The 12,690-nt window shown below is 34.7% G+C and overlaps 1 non-coding gene across 1 annotated transcript; it reads left to right on the forward strand.

The window, feature by feature from the left end:
• Positions 1-8,008: 8,008 nt before the first annotated feature.
• LOC128283363 (small nucleolar RNA R71) lies at positions 8,009-8,114 on the forward strand. The gene has a single exon (XR_008273705.1). It is a non-coding gene; the product is annotated as a small nucleolar RNA R71 (small nucleolar RNA).
• The last annotated feature ends 4,576 nt before the right edge of the window (positions 8,115-12,690 follow it).

Consider the following 12,690-nt stretch of genomic DNA (forward strand, 5'->3'; position numbering starts at 1 on the left):
CGAATGCATGCACACCAATTCCCCTCATGTGGCCGAATATGCATGTTCATGTTGAGGCCAATTATACACTTAATACCACACAAAAACAGCATACATTTTACTAACTAACGATTCCATATTGTAACTCAATACACATCTATCATTTCCTTCATAACCAAACATCATCATAAGTAAATATATACCTTGAGATAGTATATATGTCATACCAATACATCATGTGCAAACATATATACATATATATATGCTAGAGCCGAATCTCAAGTTGATTGTAACTAAACATGAACATAAATCCAAAACACAAATCTTACTTTCCATGCAATGAGCATAAATCATACTTATGGGTGTACCATGGCCGAATACATCACAACACCATAATTTTTGGTCATGATTAAACAAAGAACTTAATGTCTTACTCAAAAATACTAAAAAGAAAGTCCAAGAGCCATCAATCCACCATCACATGCATCATTAGCAAGCTTCATATTTAACATGCAATGGCATTAACACAAAATCCACCTTGGCCAAATACCATCCCCATGATATAACAAAGATTTGAACCATGGGCTAATAAGAGCATCAAGCTATCAACTAAAAACATGCATGAATCTCATGGCACAACCTCAAACATACCTTAATCTAGATACAAGTATGGCCAAACCTCCTCCTAATCCTCTTCCAAACCAAGCATGAAGCAAAACTCCTTCCTTCTTCCTTAGTATTTTCGCCAAAAGGAGTGAAAAGGATGAACAATTTTTTTTCTTTGCTTTTCTTCAACTCACGGCAAAGGGAGGGGAGAAGCCTTCACACACATTTTTTTCATTTTTTATTACCATACAACTTATTTTATTTATTCCAACATAAACCACTTACAAAACATGTTTCATGACATGTTTTGCCCATCCCCTTGTCATGGCCGCCACTAGTTCTTAAATGGGGAAATTTGACATGCAAACCCTCATTTTTGCATGCATGATCAACTAGTCATCACACATTTCCTATCATACTTTCAAAGTTTACTACTAGGTCCTTTCTAGTGAAATTCACATTTATAACTCTAAATCAAAACATCAAAAATGTCACACATGAGTTAACACACATTATAGGCATCAAAATAAATTTTAAATTATTTTTATGCCTCGGTTTTGTGGTCCCGAAACCACATTCCGACTAGGGTCGTTTTAAGGCTGTCACAGTTTTCGAATGGATTACTGTGCTTGTATCTGTAAGTTGTTCATCAGATCGTAAATTATTGTATTAGAACTTGTTAAATGATTTTGAAGGGCATACTATGTATTTGAACTTTGAATTGGTTTATACAATTCACCGTGTTGAGATTTTGGATGACAGCAGACACTTGTAGTTGAGTTATTATGGAATGATTTATTGTATTTACTTCGGTAAGATTTTTTTTTTGTACGTCGAACTTACTAAGCTTTAATGAGCTTACTTATGTTACTGAAGTCACATTATCTGTCTGTTTTGGTAGTTTTTGAACATTTTGGGCTAGGTTTTTAATGGTATGTATAGGATGTTATGTAATGGTATTTTGGTATGTTTGTATCTTGATAATTATGAAGGATTAATGGACTTTTAATGCTTGTAAGGTAAGTTCTTTTAGTCATTTTTGAGAATTGTTGTGGATGGCATTTTGGCATAAGGTGTTGTCTTGGAAATGGTCAATTATGATGTGTTTTAGGCACATATAGAATGAATTTTTTGTGCATGGAAATAGGTAATGTTCACATGTTTTGGTAGATGTTAAGTTGTTATAATTTTGGTGCCTTTGAATGGCATATTGGTTAGTTGATTTAAGATCTTGAAAAGGAAGATTAGTTGAATCTAAAATTGTGTGAATTAACATGCTTTCGATGATAGTTCATTTTGCTGTGAAATTGTGTATACTTGTTGTACTAATGAGGGTACATTGGTTAGACACTTAGGATGGTTGAATTAGTCTGTTCTGAGCTTGTTTAATGTCATTTTAAATTGGATTTTTGGCTGGTAAATTGATTACTGAGGTCCAAGTAAGTTTGAAATGGTAAACTTGTCATTTAAGGTTCATTTAGGTCCACACGGTTTGAGAGACAGGTGTGTGACACAACCATGTGAGACACACGGCCTAGCGATACAGCCGTGTGTCATCTAATAGTTTCTTTAGAGAGTAAGTCAGTGAGTTACATGGCCTAACACATGGTCTGGCACACAGGCGTGTGGGACAACTCAGAGAATTACATGGCCTGGTACACGGGTATGTGACACAGGCGTGTGACCCTACTCAGAGAGTTACACGGGTGAAGACACGGGCTAGGACACAAACGTGTGTCCCTAGTTCGATTGTTGCACAGCCTGAGACACGGGCGTGTGTCTCAGTCGTGTGAGGCACATGACCTAGCCACATGGCCTTGTGACCCTTGTTTTGCAAATTTTTCATATTTGTACTAAACTTTCCAAACTGTTTCAAATTGGTTTCAAATTGTTTCTAGGTTATTTTTAGAGCCTCAAGGGCTCGATTTAGGGGCAATATGCATGTGTATGAATGGTTTATGATATGATTATAATATTGAATGGTTTAACGTTCGAATGTTTTTAATTGTTTAGTAATCCATAACCCTAATATGGCGACAAAGACCGGTTAGGGGTGTTACAGTTCCAATATCAGAAACTTTATTAGTTGTAAGACATGACCTAATCGTCCCATCAACACATTTGCTTGTTTGCATAAGGCTATCACTAAGTGCGAGAAAAGTAATTCCATTACATGTTTCATTGCGTATTAGAGCATGCTCCGATATGTCCATGTTCCCACATAAATTCTTTCATTATTTAAAATTGCATACAATAACGTTTCTTGGATTGTATCGATATTGGACATGTATGTCACTGAGCAGATTAGAGTGCTAAAAAATTTCAACCACTTTTTGGCCTTTGAAGTTAAGTTTGCATGAGAGAATGATATGGCATTTCCACTCACCCTTTTTGTCCGTTAGGAGATTAATTACATTATCCATATTTTCTCTTGAGAAATACATCATATCAGTTCATTGTACAAAATCATAGAGATATAATGAAACATCATAATACCTCGCTATCTCGGGAGGTGAAATAGAAATTTCCTTCACTCGAACTAGTATCTGCATCCATGGTACATCCATTGATCTACTCACATCCATCTCTTTTAACGCGGCGTAAAATTTGTGCACAATCAGAATACACACCATATTAGTTGGGATTGTACATAACTTCTCCCATTTATGAAATTGACTCGTCTCCCTTATTTCTTGTTCAATACGCTTATGGATTCAAAACCTCATTCTTGCAGAGGGATTTTTTGTTGGATAGCTCAAAGGTTATTTCCTAGCTCCCTTTCTCAAATGTGGGCATGATTATCTACTACAAATTTACTATCAGAAAGATTGCCATGCATGATTTTGAGGCTATGGAATAGGCAGGAGGCAGAGAATTCGTGAAATCTTAAAGTAAAGGGTAACGAACGGAGGTTTTTCAAATTGTAACGGCTTAGAGGGTGTAGCTACCGGTAAGGGCAATATATAGAGGTCATCTAAGGCTTGACTTTCCATGCAAACTTGGGGAATATCTCTAGAGGTTGCGTCAAACCAAGAATGGAAAGTTTCCAAAAATGGCTTGCATGTCACGTCATAGGGTAGGCATGGTGTGACACGACCCTACTTTTTCCTATGTTCTTGCTTCCATTAAGGGCATGGCGCAACACAACACAAAATTATATATTTTTTGGTTCAAAGGGGTTGTGTCGTGCCATTAGATTGTTATGTGACAACATGGCTTTGATTCGACCTCTTCGAGACTTGTCAAAAGCCTCTAGTTGTCCATACTTGCCCCCAACTAACATCTAGCACCTCCATTGCTCTCGGAAACATGTTTTCTTCCAATTCTAACATGAAAATTCCAAAATACTTATTCTAAAATCTAACTACAAATGAAAAATTAAAACTAATTTGTAATATTTACAAATTAATTAAAGTTCAATGTTTTAAGAACTATGTCGTACTATCAGACTTGTCTAATAATTCCTTGAATTTCACCATTGACTTCACCCAATGCTCTCAACCGTCTTGGCTCTCCTAATTGTTTTTTAACCTGCTGGGATCTCTTCATTTGTCTTGTTCTCTTACATTTCGCTTACCTGTGCTAACACAACTCAGAAAATACCTTTATCACAACCATAAAGGAGAAAATCGAATAAGACATAACACTTCTCCCTAACTAGTCCCTCATTTTAGGAATTGTGACCACACTTGAATGCTTCTATCTCACCATGGATTTTCATAATTATCTCATTTTGTTTGAGATCGATGGTCAATTTACAAATGGCTAGAAATGGCCTACCCAAAAAAATAGGGATTTCCCAATCTTCCTCGAAATCGAGGACTACAAAGTCAACAGGGATTATGGATCCGCATACCTTGACCAATACATCCTTGAGTACACCTTTTAGGTGTACCAAGGATCTATCGACTAGTTGCAGTGTTATAGAGGTATTCTTTAATTCCTAGAGTTCAATTTTCTGATAGATAAATTAGGGCATTAAGTTTATGCTAGCCCCTAAATCGTAAAGGGAATTACTAAAATGTTGATCCCTTATTTCTTTTGGAGTCATAAAACTACCTGAATCTTTGAATTTTAGGGGTATCTTTTTTTTAATCAAAGTGTTGCACAAGGTGTCATTGTCAATTTGCTCGCCCTTTTCATTTTTATGTCGTGTCGTGCCATCATTTCTTTAAATTATTTGGCATATTTTGAAAATTTTCAATTATTTCTAAGAGCGGCAGATTGACATTGAGGGATTTAAATAAATTGAGAAAATTTATGAAATCTACCTTGTCCTTTTTTTTCTTGTCCTCTAATCGTGTTAGGAATAGTACCTTTGTGGTACTTGGCTTTGAGATTATTGGATCAAAAACAGATTCAAGTATCTCCTCAGTTTTTTTTTTTGGCCTCTTCCTCTTCCTTAGGTTCGTCAACATCTTCAGGAAATTCCTTTTCATGCATGGGTGTACATGGCTGTTTCGATTCTTTTCCCAATCGCAAAGTGATCACCTTTTCATGCTCCTTCCCATTTCTCTGAGGATTTTTCTCTATATTATTGGGGATACTCTGGCCATTTTTCTCTTGGAAAATTATCATTAACTGACTCATCTTGTAACACCCCAAACCCGGCCTGGACGTTATGGCCAAATTTGGAGATGTCACACGAGAGTGTTTTAGAAAATGCATTGACCTTCAAATCGTTCCATTCATTAACTCTTACTGGGTTCCGAAAATTGTGTTCTAATTGATTTGATTTAAAAAATCTCTTTTAAGCGGAAGCTTTTGAAACCCAAAAAATTAATTTTGGTAAAATCATTTTTATTTACGAAAACCTTAGCTTTTAGGAAAATTTTATTTTAGTGAGTTGCAATTTAAATTATCACAAAACCATATAAAATCCCATATAAAAACCAAACAGTCCAAGTTCAAAATTACATCAAAAATCCCAAGTAAGCAATAAAACTGGAAGTAATCGGAAAATCAGTCTAAAATTTTACGTGTGGCCACCCTCGAGTCCTCCGTTACACCAATCCGTCAAGTCTGGGGATTACCTATACAGATTAACAGAAAAGGGTGAGTTTTCACAACTCAGTGTGTAATCCCCACAGAACGCATGCATACATGCATACATCAGACCATAGTCTTAATTACTCTGGGCCAGAGCCCCTTACAGAAATCAGTGTAGGCCTTAGCCCACTCAGATGCAGAATCAGATATATAAATTAAGGCCTTGGCCCATCTCAGATACAGTATGTAGAATAGAATAGATTAAACAGAGTCCTACCCACCAACCTCTACACACCAATTCCATCCAACCCTACACACCATGTGGGAATAAAATCGACCCACCCATCCCTACACACCTGCTGTACCGAATGCGGCACATAATCAAATAATTGCAACTATGCTGCCAGATATCAGGCTTAGGAGCCTTTCAAAACACTTCCTCCATATACAATAACCTAACCCCCGATGCAATGTAGCATACAATACATGACATGCAAATATGCAAGTAACAGATCATACATACAAATCGGTCTACATGCTAGAGCACATATATCACATAATCAGGGGTCAAGTAACTCTTACCGACCCTACAGTAGGTCCCAGTTGACTTGGGCGACCCGAGCAACCTTTCAGAGTATTCCAAAAAATTGGGCTCACACACCCATGTGGCCTGCTCGTGTGGGCCCACATGCCCATGTGGCCCATACGGCCCAAATTGGCCTTGGCTGTGTAGATCACACTGCCTGGCCCAGAATTCCACCTGCCCCTGTGGTTCACCAGTGTGGGCCTACACGGCCCCATTGGTCGAGCCCGTGTCTCACACACGGCAGTGTCATACGTGCATAGCCTAGTTCGTCAATCACACACCCGTGTGCTGCAACATGGCCTACCACACAGGTGACCACACGCTCGTGTGGCGTCAATAGTTTTGTTTTCGGCTTTCATCGATTCTCATTTTCTACGTTCTCGGGTACACACACCTTTTTCCAATTGATGCTAAAAAAATCCCCGAGCACTCTAGAATCTAAAATCTGACATTCCAACACCCATATTCAATAACGTTAACAAAACTTAAAAAACATTATAACGAGATGTTCAACCCAAAACCTTCAAAAATCTTACCTTCGATCGAGAATAGGAATTCCACTATCTTAAAATATCAATGATGATCTCCAGCCCCTCGATTAACTCCTAAACAGCAAATAAAACACCTCTTAATCATGTAGCCAGAGTTATGTTAGGGTTACTAAAACGAAGACTTACCAAGCGCGCACAGTCCCACCTTGTACAGAAAAAATATACGAAAAAGAATAAGAAATCGAAGGAGAGGCCAAACTCAAAGAGAATTCGACAAGGGAAAAAAGCAGATTTTCGCAATAGAGAATAAGGAGAATAGATTTTCGGCAAAAGGGAAAACAAAAATGAACTAACATAAAAAAAAAATTCTCTGGATGGAAGCCATAGTTTTACAAGATTCTACTAACTCCCCACTAAACCACATCCTAACCACCTACTACTCAGAATCTTAGTAAAACTCAAACTCTTTACCAGATGATCATGCAAAAATAATACCAAAGCAGGGATTCGAACACAGGACCCTTCAGCAACTAACACTCCACTTAACCACCACACCAGCAGGCCCAATCTGATATAAACTCAACAATATTTAAATAAAAGCCTACTAGCCAAAGATAAGGGTTAAGTCAGAAAAATACCAAAATTTACCAAATACCTGGCTTGGACTTGGGACCTCTCACACACACCCAGAACACTTAACCATTGAAGCAGATATAGATTTATGTCACAATTTCACAAAACCAAGAATTTAAAATTTTGGGGCATTACACATCTGGTCGCAGAGGCTATCCATTTAGGGTTTGAGTAGTCCACATATAGCTTGGACTTGTCGAATGCCAATCTTCATGGTTTTTATTTCCCCTTCTAGTCGATTGAATCATTGACCATATGCAGCATGATCATTACCCACGGATCTTTATTGCAATGGTGGAGGTTAGTAATAAGGGTTTGGTTAACTGTATCCCCACTTGAGGTTTGAATGATCCTTCCAACCAGGATTGTAGGTATTTTAATAGGGATTTCCACCCATATTACCTAAGTAGCTCACCTCCTCTGATTTATTTTCAGTACTTGGCTCATTTCTCATTGGTTTGACAGTCAACTCAAATCGGTTAAGCTTTTCCAAAATTTTCTCATTTTGGTCATCTTCGTTCACACTTTTTACCATTGAAGGCTTTGAATTGTATAAGAATCTTTCATTTGGCCACATATACGAATTCATAGCCATGTCATCAATAATTTTATAAGCTCAGTCATATGTGTGAAACATGATCGATCCTCCAGTTGCTCCGTCTAGGTTGGAACTAATGTTACCGTCAACACAATATAAAATATCTAGATCTAGAGCCATGCTTGCAGCCCATTGTGTGGGCACTTCTTGATCATTAATTTGAAACATTCCCACACCTCGTACAAGGATTCACCTTTTTATTGCTTAAAATTGGTGATTTCTCGCCTAAGCTAATTGGTTTACTAATCGGGAAAAATTTGTGTAGGAAATTTTCCACGAAATCATCTCATGTGGTGATAGAACTTGGTTCTAATGAGTCTAACCAATCATCCACATTATTGCACAAATAAAACGGAAATAATCGAAGACGAATAAGGTCATCGGATACTTCATTGTAATTGAAGGTGTCACACAATTGTAAAAATCATTTCAAGTGTTGGTTCAGGTCTTCCACCATGTTCCCAATGAACTGAAAGGTGTTTTGGACCATCTTATTTGTGGCCTTCTTTATCTCAAAATTATTGGCATTAATTGTTATCCTTTTGATACTATTTTGCACCGTATCTAGTATTGGTAAGGCATACCCACGCAACATCTTTTGGTCCATTAGACCTTCTTTTCAAATATTTACTTATTGCTCTCGTGGATCATTGAACAGCAGATTCTCCCAAGGTTGATTAATTACCACGGGTGGATCGGTGTTCATAAACTGATGATGGCATCCCAGTATCTGCTTATGATCTAGATATAGCTCGATTGGGGTGCTTTCGCTTCAAGTCATAAAAAACCTACAAATTAAAAAGAATTTAAACAAATAAAAATAATTAAACATAAATTTAAAATAAAAATATTGTATCTATAATCTTTAATGTTCCAACTTATATTATTAATTGTAAAGATATATTCTACACTTACTACTGAAACCTCCTCGACAACGGCGCCAACAACTTGACTGCCTCTACATGTGTTATCATTTAGGGTATAAATATCACACCAATATATATAATTAAATCGATGATGTCCTCAAGTATATAGCTCAAATTGTAATATTGTATTTGTGTTACAATAGAACACATAGAAGTATTCCGATGATTGTACCCAAGGGAGGATAGATTAAATCTATAAAAAAATCTCTTTACAATAATAAGTCTAAATAGTAATAATTAAATATTATATTACGACATATCATAAAATGTATGAATACTAGAAATTAAATAACTAAAATAAATAACCAATAAAATAAATAAACGACTAAACCGATAAAACCAATCAGGAAGATTAACTCGTTTCAGGGGCTGTAATTAACTTCGAGTTTGGGTTTTAAGGTGGATTAGCTATTAACTAAAAAATTATTACCTCCCGGCCTCTAACTGATTAATTAATTGGTTGATACTAGCTTATCTCCCAACATTACTTTCTTAACCAGGATAAATTATGATTTACTCAATAAACTTATCTCCCGACCTCGTTTAATCTATAATTACTTCCTAAGGTTCTCAAGCCTAGGGTTTAGGAACACGTAATCTATACCAACTAATCCTATCGAGAAAACCTAAAACCTTCGTTAATCACGTCCCCATCTACCCATTAATCTCCCTTAAAGGATTTAGCCACTCATGACATTTAGCCTCAATTTCAATTGAAATAAACATGTAAATAAACACAATTGAATCTAAAGAGAAAAGAGATGTAAAAATAATCTGTAGATGTCGATTGAAGCACAAAGTAGCAGATCTCTCGATTGGAATAATCAAATCTTGTCGCTTGCGAAAGAGAAATAAACTGGATACTTCGATTTAATAAAAGAACTCTTGGATCAAAACTGGGTCCAAGAGAAGAACAAAGCATTTTAAAGAAAAGAAAAGATAACTTAATTCAATCCTACTCCTAAACTACAAGGGTTTTTGGTTGGATCTAAGACGACTTAGTTATATCAAACCCCTAAGGTTTTATTTATAGGAGTGTTGGGAGCCCAAATTAGGTATTCGACACATCCTAGGTCTTCGTATACAGTTGATTGTGCAAACAAAAATAGCCCCGAAATACTTTGGCACCACGTCGAGTCTATGTCGCACCATGCAAGGCCTATGGTGCGACACGACAAGTGATTTATGCCTTCTTTGGTTTGTGTCATGCTTTCATGGCTTGGGAAGCTTGTGCATCACTCGTCCTTGCTCCTATGTCCATTGGGCCTATAATTCATCGTCCTACACACTTAATTACACAAGTTAGAGGTACGTAGGGCCCGTGCCAGTCTAACAGGTCTAAAACACTCACAAACATGTTAAAAGTCACTTATTTTACTAATATTTAATACTAACTTCGAAATATCGAACATACAATAATTAATACTAAAAGTGCTAGAAACCAAGCTCCTTAAGTGTGGAAATATGCCGGAAAGACTATTATATTTGATGACAGGTCAGGTTCCAAATCAATTGGCTCAGTCCAAAGTGAAGCCTAAATTATAGTAAAACAATTTTTTTTGTAAGTGACATAAAAAAATGTATTCTTTTTTCTTATTTTAATATCTCACATGGGTTACTTGATGGGTTAAAAACGACTAAAAGTTATTTTTTAAACATATATTTTTTTAATTTTAGAGTTAAGACTAATTTGATAAACTTTGTAAATCTTGGGGGCAAAATCTTTTTTTTTTCGAATTAGAACTAAAATGAAAAATTTTGTAAACATTGAGGGCTAAATCTATTGAATTTTTTATATTTAGGATCAAATTAATTTTGAAAATATTATAAGGCTAATTTTGTTACTAGCCCCCCCCCCAAAAAAGAGGCTATATTAGCTTAGAGTAACTAAAATATTTAGTTTCGAAAAGTTTAGTGACTAAATCGAAAAATTTAATAGTTGGGTACCCAAAATAGAATTGAAGGCATAGTTGAGTGACCAGTTTTATAGTTTACCCATAAAAATAATTTTAAGCATTTTCCACATCATTATTTAATAGAAAATTTTAACGGGAATGTTAATTTGCACGTTTCAAAATGTATAAAGGCTAATTTCCTCTTTTTCAGTATAGAAGTTGAAATGCAATCTGCCCTTAAGTACATGGGCTTCCCTTGTACGTTTACCATTCATTTTTCCTATAATGAGATGGAAAATTTTTTTTTAAAAAAAAGTCCATTTCAATAGGATTTGGATGTGTCTGGGTAACATCCATTACCCTTCCAATTTGTGGCTGGAGGTTAAAGTTTTAGGGTGTTTTTAGATGGGCGGTGCCTGTAGTGCGGTGAAATTTTTAACCTCACAACAATAATAGTTAATCTCACTGCTACCTCTATTTTTAACGTTATTGGAGATAAACACATTACATTTTGCTTCTTTCTTACTAGAACATTTCCATCATTGTCTGTGCAATCTTTCCTCACTAATATTTTTTTATAAAAGTTTTAGTTAATTATTGTCGAGACCATTTTTAAATCGTGTTTTGGAAAATGGGAATCGACTTAAAAAACGAAAACAGGAGTCGCCACCAATCTTTTTAGGTGCGATTGGATTACCTTTAAAACATTTTGTTTTAAAATCATTAGTTTTGGTCTACGAAATCAGAAAACGGGTTCGGGAGTCGGTTACGTACGAGGAAGGGTTAGCACCCTCGTAACGCCCAAAAATTGGTACCTAATTGATTATCAAGTGTCTTTAATGTCAGAGATTCAAAAATTTTAAGATGCCATCCCTTTTAGAATATTTTGATTTTTTGTAAATTAGAGTTCACTCGTATCAAAGTATTGACACTAAGTTAGCTTTTTAGAAATCCCTATCTCGAAACAACAAAACGCTACATCCAATAAGTTAGGACATATTGCTTTGCAATTCCAAGACAGTTGCTCACGTTTTGCAAACATTTAAAAACTAAGAAGGGTACTTGATTATTCAAACTTAACGAGAAAAGTTGGAACCCAATAAGTTAGGGCACTACTTTCTCGAAATTTCCAAACACCAAGCATTGCCTTTATATTTTTTGAAAACTTTGGGGCCTTAAAATGATGCGTGGGGAATTGTATTGTATTATAAATCATGCATAGTAACATATTATTGTAGTAGGTAAATAATACATGCATTTAAACAAAATGATGGCAATAATATAAAGGTCTTGCATTAGATACATACATATAAAAATCATATATACATGGCAAATATTAACAATATACATACAAAGATATATATAGCGTGTATTGAGAATGAATAAACAAAACATACAAACATACAAAGTAATAAATAGACAATGCATGATATACAAAAAGAGTAATACAATATCAATGTACATGTTCATGAAATGTAATATCGAATATAAAATAACATATAACACATGATACATAATATAAAAATACATAAAAGAATTAATATATATAAAATACAATATAAGGTGAATAATTGTTAACAAAATATACATATAATAAAAACTATGATATTTAATAATAATTTTAAAATAGTATTTGATTATACAATATGTAATATATGATAATGTAATTTAAAAATATGTTGTTTTTAAAAAATAATGTATAAGAATTTATATTCATAATAAAATACTTTTAATGTAAGTTTAGCATAATAAGTAATTAATGATGAAATATATGTATTATAATATTATAATATCTTGAAATATATAATAATAGAATATAAGTAAAATAATTATTAACATATGAATAAAAATAAAATAAAAATTTGTAATGGTATAAAAATAGCTATAACTTATAATATGAAAGTGTATATATGTACAAATAATATATAATATGTACAAATAATTAATAAAATATATATAGATAATAATGTAAAATAATAATAATTTG

The sequence above is a fragment of the Gossypium arboreum genome, chromosome 10, assembly GCF_025698485.1.
Source record: "Gossypium arboreum isolate Shixiya-1 chromosome 10, ASM2569848v2, whole genome shotgun sequence".
NCBI classification, from domain to species: Eukaryota; Viridiplantae; Streptophyta; class Magnoliopsida; order Malvales; family Malvaceae; genus Gossypium; species Gossypium arboreum.